The sequence below is a fragment of the Mobula hypostoma genome, chromosome 3 (assembly GCF_963921235.1).
Source record: "Mobula hypostoma chromosome 3, sMobHyp1.1, whole genome shotgun sequence".
Classification (NCBI taxonomy): domain Eukaryota; kingdom Metazoa; phylum Chordata; class Chondrichthyes; order Myliobatiformes; family Myliobatidae; genus Mobula; species Mobula hypostoma.
This window is the reverse complement of record NC_086099.1, coordinates 197,541,482-197,561,667: the sequence shown is the minus strand read 5'-3', so window position 1 is coordinate 197,561,667 and position 20,186 is coordinate 197,541,482.

Genomic DNA, 20,186 nt, shown 5'->3' with positions numbered 1-20,186 from the left:
CTGTTACACTTTATTATAAATTGTTATTGCTTTATCTTGGTCTGCCTTAATGGACTAAGTAATGATTTGATCTGTATGCAAGATGATCTCTTCACTGTATCTCGGCACATGTGACAATAATAAACCAATTCCAATGTAAAATAACAAAAATACTCTCTGCTTCTCCACACCCGTGGGAACTAATTATTTTCCCTCTCACTCCACAGATAGCTCTCTCATGTGGTTTCCTGTTTGCCCTAGATTCTCCTCAAAATTTAGAAAAAGATTTTGCATTTTACATTACCTTTCCTGAGTTCAGGATATTCCATAACAATTTGCACAGATGAAATGGTTTGAAGTGCGATTATTCCTGCAGGAAAAGCTGTGTCCAGTTTGTGTTCAGGTTGAGTACAGAAACAACTAGGAAATTGACTAACTCACCTGCTTTTAGCGATATGCTTGTGAGATAAATGCTGGCTGAATGAAATTCCCCAGCCCCTCCATAGAGAGACATGAGATCTTTTGTAATTAACTGCGTAAGCTGATTTAATAGCTCATCCAAAAATTAGCTATACTCACAGTACAGGACTTGCTCAGCACTGTACAATTGATCTCAGCCTGGATATTGTGCTCAAGCTTTGAGCGGGCCTTCAGCTTTTGAAGAATTAACAAAACATCGACCTAGGACAAGTAACACCTAGCTTCAAAGCATCAACTTTTTTCTTCTGTTCATCTTTCACAATCTTGGGACATCCAACAGCACCTTACAGCCAATGAAGTGCCGTCTCTATTTTGACAAATTGAGAAATAGGGAAGAAAAGATATATTTCCAACCATGTCGAATATACAGTACCCTGGGGTTAATCCTTCAATCCCAAATTCCCAAGTCATTCAAGAAAGGTTGCAACGTTCTACACAATAACTTATGTTATCTCTGTTTAGAAGTACTTTATTTTACACGGTTACAGTAGCAGACTGGTTAAATTACAGGATTAGCAGCCAATGACACAAGAAGATAAATTCAACTCCCACAACAGCAGCTGAAGAATTAGCCTTCAAGTGACTCTGGGCCCACCAATGTGATTGACACTTAACTGCCTCCTCAGTTCAGGAGCAATTAGGGATGGGCATAATTGCCAGCGTCACATGAATTGCCATCAACATCCATATCTCATGAATAAATAAATTTTATAAATCATAAAATGGGAGGAATGAGTTGCAAGACTCATTTCACACTGTCAGTCAGCTGCATTGATTTGCATATGGAGCTTCTGGAAAAAGGCTCAGGTAATTTGAGAAGACAAACAAAGGTTCAAAGGTTAAAAGGTTCATAGGTTCATTTATTATCAAAGTATACAGGTCTGAAGTTCTTCAATTCTCCAAGTAGCCATAAAACCAAGAAAGAAAAGAAATGTGACCTCCCAGCAAAAAAAAGATGAACAAAAAGGGAACAGGCACATCAACCCCCAAATCCCTCACCACACAAAAAATGAACAAAATGGATCAGGTAACTTGACCCTCAAATCCCTCCCCACACAAAAAAAACTGAGAAGATCAAGTGAAAAATCACAGAATATAAAATTTATAAGATTGAAAAAGTGAGTCTGGAGTCCTGAGTCCAAATCCAAAATGCAGGAAAATCTTTGGCACACTCTCCGGGCACAGCAGCAGGTTGTCCTTTCCCTGGTATATAGCAACCGATCAAAAGGAAAGCAGCTGGCACTCACACTCTGCACTCAATTTGATGCTTCAGTCTCCCTCGTCACTTTAATCGGTGAACAATGGGAGCTTTAACCGTCGAAATGGAGCCAAACATCGGTTTGCACCCCATCCTGCAGCCTGCCCAGTACAAGGTTCGTACACATTGCCTCTGCCTCCCGGAATCCTCTCTGAGATGGCAGAGCTCTTGGACATCTAAACGATCTCCAAACTTCTGTACTCACCTTGATGTTTCAATCACCGTCGTCGCTTTAATTGGCGAACAATGGAAACTGTAGTTGGTGAAATGGGGTCAAATATTGGCTCACGTGCCATTCTGCAGCCTTGTTGCTACGAGGTTCACACACGCTGCATCTGCTTCCCAGAATCCTCTTGGAGATCGCAGAGCACTGAAGCACCTGAACGATCCCCAAATAGCAAAACAGAGGCTCTAACAGTTCCAGAATCACATTCAAGACTAGAAGCAAACATAAAAGAGATAAAAGAAGTGAAAAATATGGTTTCATGATCGATCCAGAAGATGTCGACCAAAAGACCGTTGTACAGAGATGCCATCTTGACTGGAAGTACCTCACTACTCACTTCCAAGAAATTTGTTGGCAGAACAGTCAATGATTTTCCTCACATGGAACATAATAAAAGGGGAGATGCTGGCTGTGTTGAGGCACAGAAAGGTGGATAAATCCCCAAGGTCTGACCACGTGTATCCTAGGACCTTGTAGGAAAGAGAAAAAGAAATCATGCTAGGAGATGGGAGTGTAGCTCATGTTGTGCGTTTCTTTAAAAAATGAAATGCAAGGACAGGTCAGTGTATTACAGTCAGGGAGCAAAACATTAGCGGTGAGAAAGATACTGGAGAGTATTATGTCAGACAAGATTTGGAAAGGCACAATACTATGCACAGGAACTGTTTCTTACGAATTTATTTGAGTTCTTTGAAGGCTTGACCAAGAGAATTAACAAGAGCAGGACAGCAGATGATGTCTACATGGGCTTTAGAAAGGCTTTTGACAAGGTCCCTCATGGTTGGTTGATTTGGAAGGCTAGATCACATGATTTGGTGGAGGGAGGTAGAGGGAGGTAGTGGAGGAAGGTAGAGGGAGGTAGAGGGAGGTGGTGGTGGGTTATTATTCAGATTGGAGGCTTGTGTGCCTCATGAATCAGTGTTGGGTCCACTATTATTTGTCATATGTCTTTGGATCACAATGTAATATTAGTATGTTCACTGATGACACCAAAATTGGTGCCATGTTTGACAGTGAGGAAGGCTGTCTAAGATTAGAACAGGATTTAAGTCAACTGGGAAAGTGGGCGGAGGACTAGCACATGAACTGTAATTCATGGGAAATTTAAAGTGAAGCAAGTTTGGGAAGTTAAACCAGGGCAGGACATAGACATTGAATGATAGCATTGTGGAACAAAAAGACCAAGAGGACCAAGTACAGCATTCCCTGAAAGCCACAATACAGGTGGACAAGATTGTGAAGAAGACATATAGAGTGTTTGCCTCCATCAATAATACGTTGAGTACAAGAATATTGCACACAATATTCCAGGTACTAGTATCTTGGGATATGATGTTGTAGCTGTACAGGATACTAGTACCTGGAATATTGTGTGCATTTCTGCTTGCCATACGATTGATAGGATCTGATTAAGCTACAGAGCGAGAAAAAATATTCACAAAGATGTTACCAACACAAGAAAATCTGCAGATTCTGGAAATCGAAAGCAGCACACAAAAAAATGCTGGAGGAACTCAGCAGGCCAGGCAGCATCGATGAAAAAGAGTAAACAGCCGACATTTCGTGTGAAAATCCTTCATCAGGACTGGAACGAAAGAGGAGAAGTCAGAGTAGGAAGCTGGGGGAGGGGAGGAAGACCTACAAGATGGTAGATAATAGGTGAGACTGGAAAAGGGAGAGAGGCTGAAGTAAAGAGCTGCAAGGTTGATTAGGGAAAGATAAAAGGGTGGAGAACTGGGAATCTGAGAGAAGAGGTAGAAGATCATGGAAGAAAGGGAAGGAGGAGGAGCATCAGAGGGAGATGAGGGGCAGGTAAGCAGATAAATTGAGGGAGAGAAACAGGAATATGGAATAGTGATAAAGAGATGGGGGGTTGGAGCAATTACCAGAAGTTGGAGAAATCAATGTTCATGCCATCAGGTTGATGGCTACCCAGACGGAATTCAAGGTGTTGCTCTTCCAACCTGCGTTTGGCCTCATTGCAGGAGTAGAGGAGGGAATGGACTGTCATATTAGAATGGGAATGGGAAGTAGATTGAAATGGGTGGTTACCAGGAGACCACAAACAAGAGAAAATCTGCAGATGCTGGAAACCTTCAACATCAGGCTGGAGGCTACCCAGACGGAATATAAGTGGTTGTTCCTCCAACATGACTGTGGCCTCATGATGATAGTAGAGACCATGGGTAGACATTTTGGAAAGGGAATAGGAAGTGGAATTAAATAAGTGACCACTGGGAGCTCCTGATGCTTCTGGAGGACACAGTGCAGGTGCTCGGCAAAGCAGTCTTCCGAGCGATTTCACCGATATACAGGAGGCCACACTGACAGCACCAGACACAGAAACATCATCTCACCTGGAAGGACTGTTTGGGGCCCTGAATGTTAGTGAGGAAGGAGGTGTAGGGGCAGATGTGGCATTTGTTCTGAGGATAAGTGTCAAGAGGGAGATCAGTGAGAGGGACGAATGGACAAGGGAGACACAGAGGGAGCAATCCCTACAGAAAGCAGCAAGTGGGGCGGGAGGGAAAGATGTGCTTGGTGGCGAAATCCCATTGGAGATGGAGGAAATTCCAGAGAACTACCTGCTGGACGCAGAAGCTGATAGGGTAAACCCTATCCCTGGTAGGGTGAGAGCAGATGTGCTTGAAATGGAAGAGATGCGGTTAAGTGCAGTGTTGATGTTAGAGGAAGGGAAGCTCCTTTCTTTGTAAAAGGAGGACATCTCCTTCATTCTGGAATGAAAAGCCTCATTCTGAGAGCAGATGTGGTGGAGATGGAGGAATTGAGAGAAGAGGGTGGCGTTTTTACAAATGACAGGGTGGGAAGAGGTATAGTCCAGGTAGCTGTGAGAGTCAGTGGGTTCATAATAGACATCAGTAGATAAGTTGTCTCCAGAGATAGAGGCAGAGAGATTGAGAAAGAGAAGGGAGGTGTCAGAAATGGACCGGGTAAATTTGAGGGCAGGTTTGAAGTTGGAGGCAAAGTAGATGATGTCGTCGAGTTCCACATGGGTGCATAAAGCAGCACTAATACAGCTGTTTATGTGGTTTAGGAAAAGTGCAGGACAGATACCAGTGTAGGCTTGGAACATAGACTATTCCACATAGCCGACAAACAGGCAGGCAGAGCTGGGACCCATGCAAGTGCCAATGGCTACACATTTTGTTTGAAGGAAGCGGGAGGAGCCAAAGGACAAATTATTAAGAGTGAGGACAAGTTCTGCAAGTCTGAGGAGTGTGGTGGTGGAGGGGAACTGGTTGGGTCTGGTGTCCAGAAAGAAATCGAGAACTTTGTGGCCATCCTGGTGGGGGATGGAGATGTAGAGGGACTGGAAATCCACAGTAAAAATAAGATGATATGGGCCAGGGAACCTGAAATCATTGACAAGGTCCAAATGATGTGAAGTGTCATGGACATACGTAGGAAGGGACTGAACTGGGGGGAATAAAACAGAGTCGAGGTATACAGATATGAGTTCAGTGGGGCAGGAACAAGCAGAAACAATGGGTCTACCTGGACAAGCAGGTTTGTGGATCTTTGGTAGGAGGTAGAAACCGGAGGTGTGAGGTGCAGGAACCATGAGGTTGGTGGCAGATAATGGTCCTGTTCGAGGGGTAAGTAGGAGGAGGTGTCCGAGAATTGTTGCTGGGCCTCAGCAAGGTAGAGGTCAATACATCCGACTACTACAGCACCCCCCCTTACCTGCGGGTCTGATGGTGAGGTAAAGTTAATACAGAGAGAAAGGAAAGCAGAGCATTTGGAAGGAGTGAGATTGGAATTAGAGAGAGGAGAGTTGAAGTTGAGACAGTTGATATCTCATTGGCAGTTGGCAATGAAAAGGTCCAGAGCAGGCAGAAGACCAGGACGGGGTGTCCAGGAAGAGGAGGAGGGTTAATGATGGGAGAAGGGGTCATCAGTGCAGGGTACCAGGAGATTCTGCTTTGTCTGGTGGACGGAGCATAGGTGCTCAGCAAAGCCGTCTCCCAATCTATGTCAGGTTTCACCAATGTACTGGAGGCCACATTGGGAGCACTGGAAACAGTAGATGACGCCAACAGACGAGTAGGTGAAGTGTTGCCTCACCTGGAAGGACTGTTGGGGGCCCTGAATGGTAGTGAGGGAGGAGATGTATGGCCAGGTGTGGCACTTGTTCCCCCTGCAAGGATAAGTGCCAGGAGGGAGATCAGTGGGGAGGGACATGTGGACAAGGGAGTAACATAGATCCTATGGAAAGCGTAAAGTGGGGAGGTGTGTGGGAAAGATGTGCTTGATGGTGGGATCCCATTGGAGATGGCAGAAGCTACGGAGAATTATGTGCTGGACTCCCCCCCCCCCCACCACCATTCCCCATTCCTGATTCCCTCAGTCACCTTATCTCCTTACCCGCCCATCACCTCCCTCTGGTGCTCCTCCTCCTTCCCTTTCTTCCATGGTCTCCTACCCTCTCCTAACAGGTCCTCCCCTTCTCTATCTGTTTACCTCTTTCCCCAGTCAACCTCCCAGCTCTTTACTTCACCTCCTCCTTCACTCCCAGTCTCACCTATCACCTACCACCTTGTACTTCTTCCTCCCCTCCCCGCACCTTCTAACTCTGACTTCACACCCGTTTTTCCAGTCCTGATGAAGTGTCTCAGCCTGAAACATTGACTGTTTACACTTTTCCATAGATGCTGTCTGGCCTGCCAAGTTCCTCCAGCATTTTGTGTGTATTCCTCACAAAGATGTTAGCTAGGACTAGTTGGTTCAAGTTATAAAGAGAGTTACAGGCGGGGACTGTTTTCCCAGCAGCAAAGGAGGCTTGGAGTTGCGGAGGGGTGGGGTGGGGCTGGTGACCTTACAAAGATTGATGAAGGGCATCAATAAAATGAATTTCCCCAGTCATTTTCTCAAGGTAGTGAATCTAAAACTAGAGGTCATAGGTCTAGTGTGAGAGGGGAAAATTTAAAGGGAACGGGAGAGGCATTTTTGTTTACACAGGGGTTATGTTATATGGAAAAGCTGCCAGAGGAAGTGATAGATGAAGGTACAATTATAACATTTGAAAGGAATTTGGCTGGGTAGATGGGCAGGAAGGGTTTTGAGGGATGTGGGCCAAATGCAAACAAATGGGACAAGCTCAAGACACCTCGGTTGGCATGAATGAGTTGGGTCAAAGGGCATGTTTCTATGCTGCATTCACTCTACGACTCTGTGACTACTGTCTGCCCTCAGCACAACTCTACTCAAAACCACGTATGCAACGCTGGAACAACTAGTAAATTAGCAAGCTTTCCTTTCAGTTTTGTCTCAGTAATTGAAAGTAAATGCAGCATGTACTATGTGCTTGGCATTGAAGTTGTTATTTATTTGGGCATAAAGGTAATGCAAAGGGCTGAGTTTAAAATGAGAAATATGTTTTTGTCTGCTTCAAGATGGAATGTTTCTTGGTTCTGACAAACAAGCAGCAAAAACGTGGCATGATAGACATATGTTACCTCACTGACAACTCATTCTAGTGGCCTTTGTTGCTGTCATAGATATGGTCATCAGTGCTGTTCAGTCATTAAAAATTACATAGGCATTGAGAAGCAACAAAAGAACATGTCCTCTTAAATCTCATGGCTAACAGTGAAGTCTTAGCTCACAACGGAAGCAGACATTAGGTGGCCTTGAGAAGTCACTTTGGACACCAGGAGGCAAGCGTTTCTAATTACCAACGTGGCTGTTGAGTGGCAGTGCAGCTGAGCAACGCACCAGTCCAGTACTTTGTGCTTACGTTAGAAGATGCTTATCAGCGCTCATTGTACGGGCAGAACAAAAGGCAGTTCAGCAGCCAGTAGAAGCTGGTGCTATGAGCTGGATGGCAGTGAGGAATAGCTCTCCCGTGCCACATGCACCTAGCCAGTTCCTTACTCTGGAGTATCTCCTCTTCTTCATCAAGGTTTGGATGGCATGTCGCCCACTGAGGATGTGAGACACCTTCAGGTGGATTTTTACCGTCTTTTATTACAGAAGATGGAGTCCACCCATCTGCAAAATGCCAGGCTTTCATTTGGGGAGTCCAGCGGAATGGAGTGGAACATAGGAATCACTTTATTTCATCTGTCCTTCACGAGTGCTTTTCTTCCAGTGTGAGTATGTTTCCCCAATGGCAAACAAGCAGCCTTCACACAGGAAAAATCATGTTATAGAAGGCAGGTAAATGCTTGCCACATTAATTTGTGAAGCATTTACGCATATTGTGGGAGTAGATTTTTTTTCACTGTCTTCATCAGTGGAACAAGCTAGCAGTTTAAGTAATAATCCGAGCAGGCAATGAAGGCCAATGAAGACCACTCTCTAGATTGTCTGAAAAAAGCATCTAGTACTGGGTGAAAAGAAATTCCCTCCAACCAAGTACGACAGTGACCAAAACTTGAATAGTTCAAAGGCACAAATTAAGTGCCAGATAAAACCTTCTTAAGTCCTGATGAAGGGTCTCGGTCCAAAATGTCAACTGTTCATTTCCCTCCCTAGATGCTACCGGCATCCAGCATCTTGTGTGCATTTTCTCTCCATAGATGCCGCCTGACCTGTTGAGTTCCTTCAGCATTGTGTGTGTGTTGTTGACAGAGGTGTGAAAATGATTTGTTGTTTCTTTAGTATCATGCTACTTTCAACATTACAACGCTTTAGCAAAATTTTCCTTCATGCTTCCCACCCACAATCATGCTAAAGGTTTCCTGAACCCAAATTTGCCCCCTCACTTCCCTTCTTTTCCACCAGTTTCTTCCCCACTTTCTCATTAGGAATCGTCTTGAAGTTCAGTTAATGTTGCTTATGTGGACAAGTACAGGAGATATTTTTCATTAGGCAACTATCAATGAATTTACTAGGCAGGTTTTGGTATTACCTCTGCCCCTTGCCCATGACTAGGACCTTGGTTCACCCTACTTGTTGCGAATCTTGTTAGCCCAGATTCTATTGGCCAGGCCTAAGCAGAGTCTGGGACTGGAGAAGCCCCATCCTTACCGCCCAAGCTGTGCTGGCTTTCAAAACCATACTTTTAAATGTCTCTAATAACAGCCATTTAAAATGATAATTTTTTTCAAAAATTGAAAATTAATAGTAATATCTTAGATACAGAAGAATAAAAATAGTTTGTCACTTAAGAATGCATGAATAATTGACAAATCCTAGAAATTAATCAAACCTTCCTTTTAGCTTTCATCTCTGCAGCCTAGAATTTAATGGGATTTTGTATCCTGCAAACGTCCTGGCCAGCAGAGGATGTAAGAGTAGTTTGCCTTGACAGAGCCCAGTGATACTGCTCTGCGAGTGTGAGCAGCATCAGTAGATTTCATCAGTAGGTTTAGGACTTTACGCATACTTGCAAGTCCTGCACCAACTGACATTTACATGTGTAAAGCCAATGGTTCCATTCAAAGCCAGCAAAATCTGGGACAGTTACAGCATTTTTAATGTTATTGGTGTATAATAGAACCTTGGCTGTGATTGATGCCACAGGCTCCATCTAAACTGCTAGAATAGGTAAATTAGAACCTAATCTAGTGACTCATTCGAATGAAGTCCTTTTACAGTCCATTAGAGCTATCAGTTTAGATTATGAAATGTAAATCATTTGTGCACCAGAGGGAAATACTGTAAGTATTTTCTAAGTACTTCTTATGCAATAGTTATTTAAATTACACGCACAGCCAGCACTCCATATCCTAATTTAGGGTATTTTCTGATGATGGTCATTGTCTTCTTCACCTTTTAATGTCTTCACATCTAACCTCACGCACTGAAGCAAAACAGTGCCTTGAAGGTCACTGAACCCAGTGAATGCTGGGCCTTTATTTAAAGGTAACAAAGATAAACCTGGGAGTTATCGACCAGTAAGTCTATCATCTGTGGCAAGTAAATTACTCGAGAGGATTCTGAGGGATAAGGTATGCATGCATCTGGATAGACAGGGGTTAATTAGGGATGGTCAGCATGGCTTTGTGCATGGGAGATCTTGTCTTATTAACTTGATTGAGGTTTTTTGATGATATGAACAGGAAGTTCGTTGGGGCAGAGCAGAAGAAGGTCTTTGACTAAGTTTCGATGCAGTAGGTTGATCTGGAAGGTTAGATTGCATGGACTCCAGGAAGAGTTGATCAACTGGATGCACAATTGGCTCAATGGTAGGAAGCAAAGGATGACATGAGCGAAGAAATTTTTTCAGACAGAGGGTGGTGAATCTATGGAATTTGTTGCCACGGGCAGCAGTGGAGGCCAAGTCATTGGGTGCATTTAAGGCAGAGATTGATAGGTATCTGAGTAGCCAGGGCATCAAAGATTATGGTGAGAAGGCAGGGGAGTGGGACTACATGGGAGAATAGATCAGCTCATGATAAAATGGTGGAGCAGACTCAATGGCCAAATGGCCGACTTCTGCTCCTTTGTCTTATGGTCTTATGATCTTATGACATTATAAGGTTGTTTCTCAGATTGGAGACCTGTGACAAGTGATGTGTCTCAGGGGTCAGCACTGGGCTGAATTTTGTTCGTCACTACGTCAAAAATTTGGATAAATATGTACAAGGCATGGTTCAGCAATGCCACTAAAATAGATGACATAGTGGGCAATGAAGGAGGTTATCAAAACTTCTCGAAAGTGCACCAAAGAATGGAAAATGGTGATTGATTTGGTTAAGTGTAAAGTAGTGCAATCTGTGAAGTCAAATTACGGTAGGATGATCACGGTGAATAGCAAGGCCCTGGAGAGAGTAGTAGAACAGAGGGATCTTGGAGTTCAAGGGCATGGTTTCCTGAAAGTGGAGTCACAGGTAGACAAGCTGTTGAAGAAGGATTTTGGTATGCTGGACTTCATCATCGAGGGCATTGGGTATAAGAGTTGGGCGGTCATGGTGCAATGTAGAACACAATGGTAAGGCCGCACTTAGAAGATTGTGTTTTGTTCTCATCATCCTACTGCATGAAGTAAGATATTAAACTGGAAAAGGTGCAGAAAAGCTTTACAAGGACATTGCCAGGATTTGAGGGACAGATTTAGAAGCTAGGACTTTACTCCTTGGAGCATGGGAGACTGAAAGGTGGTTTTATTGAAGGGTACAGCATCATGAGGATGAATGAAGTCACCCTTTTTGCCAGGGCCAGGGAATCAAGTATTGGAAGGCATAGATTTAAGGTGAGAAAGGAGAATTTGATAGGAACTTAAGGGGCAACCTTTTTATACAAAGAGCGGTAAATACTGCATGTACTTTGAGCTACAGTGTACGTTGAAGTACATTGAGATACAACAAGCCTTAAAAGTCAGTTGGAAAAGTTTTGTGCCAAATACTGACAAAGGGACTAGCTTAGATAAGCATCTTGGTCAGCAGGGATCAATTGAGCTGAAGGTCTGTTTTCATACTTTATGACTCCGTAAGTCTATATAACTGACTGACAGGCAGTGCACAAATATCATCAGAAGTGATTCGCTTTTTTGTCCTCCTGTTCCCAGTCCTTGATGTCTACTTTGACTTCAGGCAATTATAAATACAAGGGGTTATGCAGATGCTGGAAACCTCGGGCATCTTTTCATTGAACAACTTGGAAATAGACAATAGACAATAGGTGCAGGAGTAGGCCATTCAGCCCTTCGAGCCAGCACCGCCATTCACTGTGATCATGGCTGATCATCCACTATCAGTATCCAGTTCCTGCCTTATCCCCATAACCTTTGATTCCGCTATCTTTAAGAGCTCTATCCATCTCTTTCTTGAAAGCATCCAGAGACTTGGCCTCCACAGCCTTCTGGGGCAGAGCATTCCATATATCCACCACTCTCTGGGTGAAAAAGTTTTTCCTCGACTCCGTTCTAAATGGCCTACCCCTTATTCTTAAACTGTGGCCTCTGGTTCTGGACTCACCCATCAGCAGGAACATGCTTCCTGCCTCCAGCGTGTCCAATCCCTTAATAATCTTATATGTTTCAATAAGATCCCCTCTCAGCCTTCTAAATTCCAGAGCATACAAGCCCAGTCGCTCCAATCTTTCGACATATGACAGTCCCGCCATCCCGGGAATTAACTGGGAAATTTGGACATCTCAAGTCAATAGAGTTTCTATTAGAGTGCTTGGCAACATATTAGCAGGTTAGATCCTGATGTGCTCATCACTACTCACCCTTGCTCTTTGAATTATCTGGTGCTCAGGGGAATATCAGTTTCAAAAGCTCCTGGTGATGAATTACACAACCTAAAGATCTATTTCGAGCTGAGAACATCTCCAAATACACAGAGGTGGTCACAAGCTCTATTTGGAAGTGTATTGAAGACATTGTTCCCGAAAATCGGTCTAGGTCTACCCAAACCAGACGCCTTGGATAAATAGTTCAGTGTGTGTTGCTCTCAGTGCAAGAGATAACTCCTTCTTCCCCAGGGACTAACAGGAGCTCAGGAGATGACACTATGATTTATGTAGAGACATCAAGGTGGCAAAACGACAACACAGGGACAAAATCCAGTCAGAACTCTTGCAACAATGACACACACAGTGTATGGCAAGGACTGCACACCATCTCGGACGTCAAGAGGAAACACAGCAGTACAGCCAACATTGCTGCCTCACTTCCGGTCGAGCTAAATGTTTTTTTTACGCTCGATTCAAGGTCGATAAGACTGAACCCCCAAGGAGCGCTGCCAACGAGACCAGCACTTTGGTCATCTCCAAGGCTGAGGTACGTAGAACATTCCAGCATGCCAACAGCCACAAGGTAGTGAGGCTGGAAGGCATCCCAGGGTGCGTCCTCGTAGTGTGTGCTGAACAGCTGGCTGGTGTGTTTACAGACATTTTTAATCTCTCCCTCTCCCTGTGTGTAGTGCCCTCCTGTTTCAGATCATCCATCATTGTCCCTGTATCTAAGAAAACCAAGGTAGCATTCCTGAACTATTGGCGCCCTGTCACACTCACCTCAATTATAAGCAAATCCTTCGAGAGACTGGTTAAAGACGACATCTGCAGCATGCTGCCACCCACACTGCACTGCCTACAATTTGCCTACTGACATGACTAGTCTACCGATGATGCCATAGCCACAGCACTACATACTGTCTTCACTCACCTGGAGAAGAGGGACGCATACGTTAGAGCTCTGTTCCTAAACTGAAGTTCAGCATTCAACACAATAATTCCTTCCAGACTTGACAGGAAGCTCAGAGACCTTGGCCTGCACCCCACCTTGTGCAGCTGGATCCTAGACTTCCTATCGGATTGCCAACAGGTGATAAGGATGGGCTCCTTCACCTCTACCCCTCTGACCCTCCACAGGTGTCCCCAGGGTTGTATCCTGAGTCCCCTTCTCTACTCCCTTTACACCCACGACTGTGCTGCCACACACAGCTCCAACCCACTGATCTAATTCACAGGTATCACGACTTTGATCAGCCTTATTTCTAGTGGTAATGATACAGCCTACAAAGGAGAGGTTGACACCCTAACACAGTGGTGCCAAGGTGTCCTTCAGTGTCCAAAGAACAAAAGGACTGATTGTGGATTACAGGAGGAATGGAGACAGGCTCAACCCAATCAACTGCAATTGAGAGGGTGAGTAGTTTCAAGTTCCTCGGTATACACATCACCGGTGATCTCACCTGCACTGTACACGCCGACTTTGTGGCAAAAAAGAACAATAGTGCCTCTTCCACCTCAGGCGACTGAAAAAGTTCAGCATGGGCCTCCAAATCCTCAAGACCTTCTCCAGAGGTACCAGTGAGAGAATCCTGTCTGGTTGTATCACTGCCTGGTACGGGAACTGCACCAACCTTGAGCACTGAGCACTGCAGAGAGTGGTACATAGTCATAGTCATACTTTACGGACAGCTCAACGCATCTGTGGATATGAAATTCCCTCCATTGCAGACATTTACAGCACCAAGTGCATAAAGGCCTGGAAGATCATCGGGGTCACCAGTCACTCCAACCATAAACTGTTTCAGCTGCTTCCACCTGGCAAACGCTACCGCACCATTAAAGCCAGGACCAACAGGCTACAGGACAGCTTCTTTCTACAACCCATTAGACTTATAAATTCACATGTCTGTACATTGTGACATGGTCATAACGCAAAGCTTTTTACTCCTCCACGTTGTGGGATGGATGTAAGATTTAAATAAGCTGTGGTTGTAATTCTAATTCTAAATCTATGCATTTCTTCCATTGACTGTGATTGTATACCAACTTTTATTAATATTGAATGAAAGCAGAGAGGTCGGGAAATTGTCAGCAGATCGGGCAGCATCCGAAGAAACAGAAACAGAGATAATGTTTTTGGTCAATGATCTTTCATCCAAAACTTGACTTATATTAGGATGGGTGAGTAAAGGGAAGAAAGATCAACAAGTTAAACTCGTATCTGTTGAAGTTTAGAAGGGTGAGAGGGGACTTGCGCGAAATGCATAAAATTCTGAAGGGTCTTGGGTAGCTGAGAGTGGAGATGCTATTTTCCCTTTTGTGGGAATCTAGAACTAGTTTGCACAATTAAGACTGAGATTGAGCAATCTTTTTCTCTCTCACAGGAACTCAAAGCAACGGGTGGTGGAACAGAGTACTTGAATATTTTATAAATAAATTCCTGATAAACCAGGGAGTGAAACGTTACCAGGGTTGGTGGAAACGTGGATTTGAGATTACTATCAGATCAGTCAGGATCTTATTAAATGGTAGGACAGACTCAATGAGCCAAATATCCTGCATTTACTGTTAATTCATAGTAAAACATCACTAGGTGTTTATTTTGCATTATTAAAACAAATTTGATCACAAACTGAAGAGACAATATTAGTGCATAACCTAACCACCTTTCCTTGATAATCAAAAGCTTACCATTGCCAACTCTCCTGCCATCTACATGCTGCTACCAACATTGACCAGAACCTCATCTAAGCCAGCCATCTACTGTAAAGACCATTATCTAGAATGGTGAGTGACCCATTTCCTAAGACCCCTAAAGGTTTTTCGCATCCTCTAGACACATGTCAGGACCTGAGGGCACAGCCTCAGCATATTAACGTGACATCTTCATATCTCTTTATTCCCCTCCATGGATGGTGCCTGACCTGCTGAGTTCTTCCAGCATCTTGTGTGTGTTGCTCAAGATTTCCAGCATCTGCAGATCCTTTTGGTTTCATATCTGAGGACTAGGTGGTCATTAGGTGTTCCATAGTTGATTCCTAATGACTGCCATCACACAATGGAGATGATATTTTTCACTTGTGCACCATGTGCCCACAGTTTCCATTGCCTGTGATAGTTGTATGTCAGAGTTCCCCAAAACTTATGTGGTATATCAGAGGCCAATAGCCTGCATTGGACGTACTGTGGCCCACTATCTTTTGAGAGAGAGATCAGAACAAACCCCAATAGTTGAATGACCGAACATCAACCAATAATCTCCCAGTCCTCAGCACAAGTCTACAGGTCAAAACACCAGCAGCTCCAGACCTAACAGTGTGGCAGTAGGAAAAGAAGCCATTGCTCTAAGTTTCTCTGTCAAAGGTTGGCCAGATAAGAGTAGAAACAGGCAAGATTAAAACCACTCAAATTGGCATTGGAGGTGGGTTATGTTTTCAACCATAGTTCTCAGAGAAAGATGGTGAATGTTTATTTACAATAGCAGTTAAATGAAGTGTTATTTAATTAGCTGATGTTAAGAATTAATTCTAAACTAAAATGAACAGTATGGAAATTAAATATTAAACATGCTGGAATTGTACTGTGAATATTCCACAATAGCAAACAGGCACAGTTGAATGGAAATTCGAGAGCACTATATTCTTATGTGCACTGTCTGAAAATTCCCTGATGAGATGACAACACTAAGCAGTTGATGTTGTCTAGAAACAGCTCTCAGCAAGCAGAGCTGTTTCCAAAGGCAACAACAGCTAAAGGTCATTGTAGACTTTGTGCAGAATGCACAGGGCTTGATGAAGTGTCGCTCACTGATGACGTCACTCCATCAGACTGATGGCCCTTGTACCGTGAGCAAAAATAAAAGCATTAAATGTATGAAAATCGCTGTGAGAGACTTCACAGTTTTCTCTGTGGCTTAATTTATTAACCTTTCACTGTACTTTTGCGAGATCAAAAGAAGACAAGAATGACTGAATAGGATGCAATATTATCTCTTTCAACACTTTGCACAAGGCATGAGTGACCTGGCAGGGCTAAACCCTGAACCACGTAGCTCTGTATTCTGCCAGCAGTCTGAAGCGGTAACTTTCTGTAATTAGCTGATAGGTTTAGGAAATTCTCATATAATATGAAGAGGGTTAATTATGAACTCAACCTTTTCGAGCTTAAGTCTGTTGGTAGCAAAAGTGTGTAACTACCAGTGCAATCACAACTCACTGTTCTTTGGGAAATGAAACGAGGCTTATTTACATTTAGAGTGATTCTTGCTTGAGAATGAGAGTAACAGAACCATCACTGTTAATCACATCAAAGCATTTAAAAATTAACTTATAACAGCAGCTGAAGAGACTTATTAAATCCTAGGAGGGCAAATTCCTCCAATTTTCTGGTTTAGATATCAATTATTCCGCAATCCCATCTAAAATTTTATTTGACAGACTCCCAATGTTTTGTCTCCCACTAAAGCTTTTCTAAGAGACAGCAAAGTTATAATTGGTGAACCAAGTTATGTATAGATAGCAAATTTGGATCCATAAAGCAACTTGGGGAAAACTTGTGATCTCATCAAACAGTAGAAAACAATACCATCCACTTGGCTTGATTAATCTACCACATGTGCCTCTGTCAGTATGCTATTCATATTGGGCTTTGGTCAGGGACTGCTTCTGCCACTGTGAAATTTTTAATATTAGCCCTGTTTAGACTGAGACTGTTTATTTAGACTGAACCCTCGCTATGTTTTCAGACAAAAGGATTTGGACAACTTGGCATAAAACTAAATCGAGTTATATTAAAATCTAGAGGTCTCAATAACATGCATAGCTTTAAAAATGTATACACATAAAATCAGTACCTGAGAAGCTGACTCTCAAGTAGTAATTAGCACTTCATGTCTATACCACTGCAACACACCTTATATATGCACCAGTATTTCTAGGTAGTAATATATAGATAGTTTCCAAAGTTAACAACTTTATTTATGGTGAGTTAATGTACTCACAGACAAGCTAATAACGGAGATTTTATAATTTACCTCAATGCATTTTGAGAAGAGTATTAGGCCTACTGGAATAATGTATTGACATACATTTGTCAGAAGTATAGTTGTCTAGTAATCAGAGTCCTGGACAATTGATCTGGGGTTCAAATCCCACACGTCAGCCTTGGAATTTAAATTTAAGTTATTCATATATCTGTACGAAATGTTCCTTGAAAAAAATAATGAATACTAAGTTATTAGGGTGTCTGATGTCCTTCAAAGAAAGTAATCTGCCATCTTTATCTGGTCTGACCTGTACATAAACCTCGCAACATGCTTAACTTCCACCCACCCTCTGTCATTCAGTGCAGGGAATTCAAGACAGACATTAAGTGTTATGTTGGCCAGTGTTGAAAATAACATTGTCTGAAGGAACTGATATTTCATTGAGGAGCAATTTGCTCCAATAGTTTCTGAGAAAGGGATTCCACCTTGTACTGGGTTCTCAGTTTGGTTCTAGATAGAAATTTACAGCAGCAGGCTAAATAGCTAAAATTGGGCCGTTTGTCCAGTATACCATTGTCCAGAATTCTCAATGAAGTTAGCACAGGGGATGATCAAAAATGGGGCATTGCGTTCAAGAGCCACAAGGTAATGTTGCAATTATATAAAACCCTGGTAAGACCACTCTTGGAATATTGTGTTCATTTCTGGTTGCCTCAACGTAGGAAGGATGTGGAAGCTTTAAAGAGGGTGCAGAGGAGATTTACCAAAATACTGCCTGGATTAGAGAGCATGAGTTTTATAAGAAGTTGGGTGAGCTGGGTCTTTTCTTTCTTGAGCAAAGGAAGATGGGAGGTAACTCGATAGAGGTGTACAAGATGATAAGAGGCAAAGATGGAATGGATAACTAGAGATTTTCTCCCAGAGTGGAAATGGCTAATATGTGGGTGCATAATTTTAAGGTGGTTGGAGGCAAGTATAGGGGGGACGTCATAGGTAGATTTTTACACAGAGAGTCGTGGGTGCTTGCAACCTGCTGCTTGGGGTGATGGTAGGGGCATTTAAGAAACTCTTAGATAGGCACAAGGATGGTAGAAAAATGGAGGGCTACGTACTGTAGGATGAAAGGGTTAGATTAATCTTAGAATAGGTTAAAAGATCACCACCACATCGTAAGCCGAGGGGCCTGTACTGTGCTGTAATTTCGTATGTGTGACGGGGTCCTGAATTACCTCTATGAACTGTGCTTTTGAAAAGAGAAAAAGAGAATTATTTAACACCAACATCTTGATTTTAAGAGAGAGAGAGATGAAGAGAGCTTTGGATGATATTATGGGTTTTCTGCAGCAAGTTTACATTTTTACAAGGACACTGGTTTCAGATTCTGTATTCTTTCAGAGAGAGGGGAAGAGCTGTTTGATGGACAGCTAGTATTCGGCACGGTGAGATAAATAGAAGGTCAGATGATAAACAGAGAGACACATGATTTTGGACACTAAATGAGCTGTGTTGTGCCCACAGAAAAAGTGGGTTTTGGAGGATCAATTAGGCGAATCGATCAGTCGCTCTTGCAGTGTGAACAGGGCGTGATGGTGGGGAGTTATTTGTGTGTCCAACCCTCGCATGGGTTGATGGCTCCACCACAGAAGAACAGTCCCCTTTGTTGTGGTCACGGTCAGTGACTTCTACAGGATTTCGGAGGACAACGGGAAGATCGACAGCGACAGCTCACCTGAAGACTCAAATCTCTCCCTCTCTCTCTCTCCATCACTACTCAACTCAATACCACGAACTGAACTGAACTTCACTCATCATTGTAAGACTATCTATTTACCCCTAGACTTGAAGAAGCTTGGTTTTCATATATTTCCACACTTACTGATATACTTATTTATATATAATCATTGCTAACCTGTTTGATTTATCTGTATTTATATTACTGTATTGCGTAGTTACTAATAAATACCATTAGTTAATAGCAATACTGGACTCCAAAGTGTTTTCCATTTCTGCTGGTTCTTTAAACCCATCACAGGGTACATGACAGTATGTTATACTGTGCGTTCAATGCTCTCAGTGAAACTCAAAGGCATAAAATCTTATTCTAGTAATTTTTTTAATTTCCAAACTACTATTTGGTCTGTCGGGACAGTGTGCATTTCCATGATGACTCAGTTACTGAAAAGTATCCAAAGTCAGTGTTGGTCAGACAAAAATCTTTGAAGACATGCCAAAGACCCAGATATTAATGAGGAGTAAAAATAGGGATGGTTCTCAGGAATAGGTGGTGCTGGAGAGAGTGAAGACCCATGGATCAGAGATGGGTTTCATGAAAGTTAAGAAAGGAAAGAGAGAAATGATAAGGTTTAGGTCAGTCAGGGATTGATTAGAATAGGTAGATAAGTACAGAGAGCAAAGGGTTGGATTAAGAGAGGGAATTATGTAACATGAGGCTGAGATGGTTGAATACATGTTCAGTGAAGTTCATGTGAAGGATAATCCAAAGAGCTTCTACAGGTATATTAAGAGCAAAAGGACAGTAAGGGATAAAATTGGTCCTCTTGAAGATCAGAATAGTCGGCTATGTATGGAACCAAAAGAAACAGGGGAGATCTTAAATGGAGTTTTTTGCATCTGTATTTACTAAGGAAACTGGCATGGAGTCAATGGAAATAAAGCAAACAAGTAGTGAGGTCTTGGAATCTACACAGATTGAAGAGGAGGAGGTGCTTGCTATCTTGAGGCAAATTAGAGTAGATAAATCCCAGGACCTGACAGGGTATTCCCTCAGACCTTGAGGGAGAACTAGTGTTGAAATTGCAGGGGCCCTGGCAGATATATTTAAAATGTCGGTATCTACGGGTGAGGTGTCGGAGGATTGGAGGATAGCTCATGTTGTTCCATTGTTTTAAAAAGGCTCTAAAAGCAATCTGGGAAATTATAGGCTGGTAAATTTGACATTGGTAGTAGGTAAATTATTGGAAGGAGTACTAAGAGATAGGATATACAAGTATTTGGATAGACAGTGACTTATTCGGGAGAGTCAACATGGCTTTATGCTTGGTAGGTCACGTTTAACAAATCTATTACAGTTTTTTGAGGAGGTTACCAGGAAA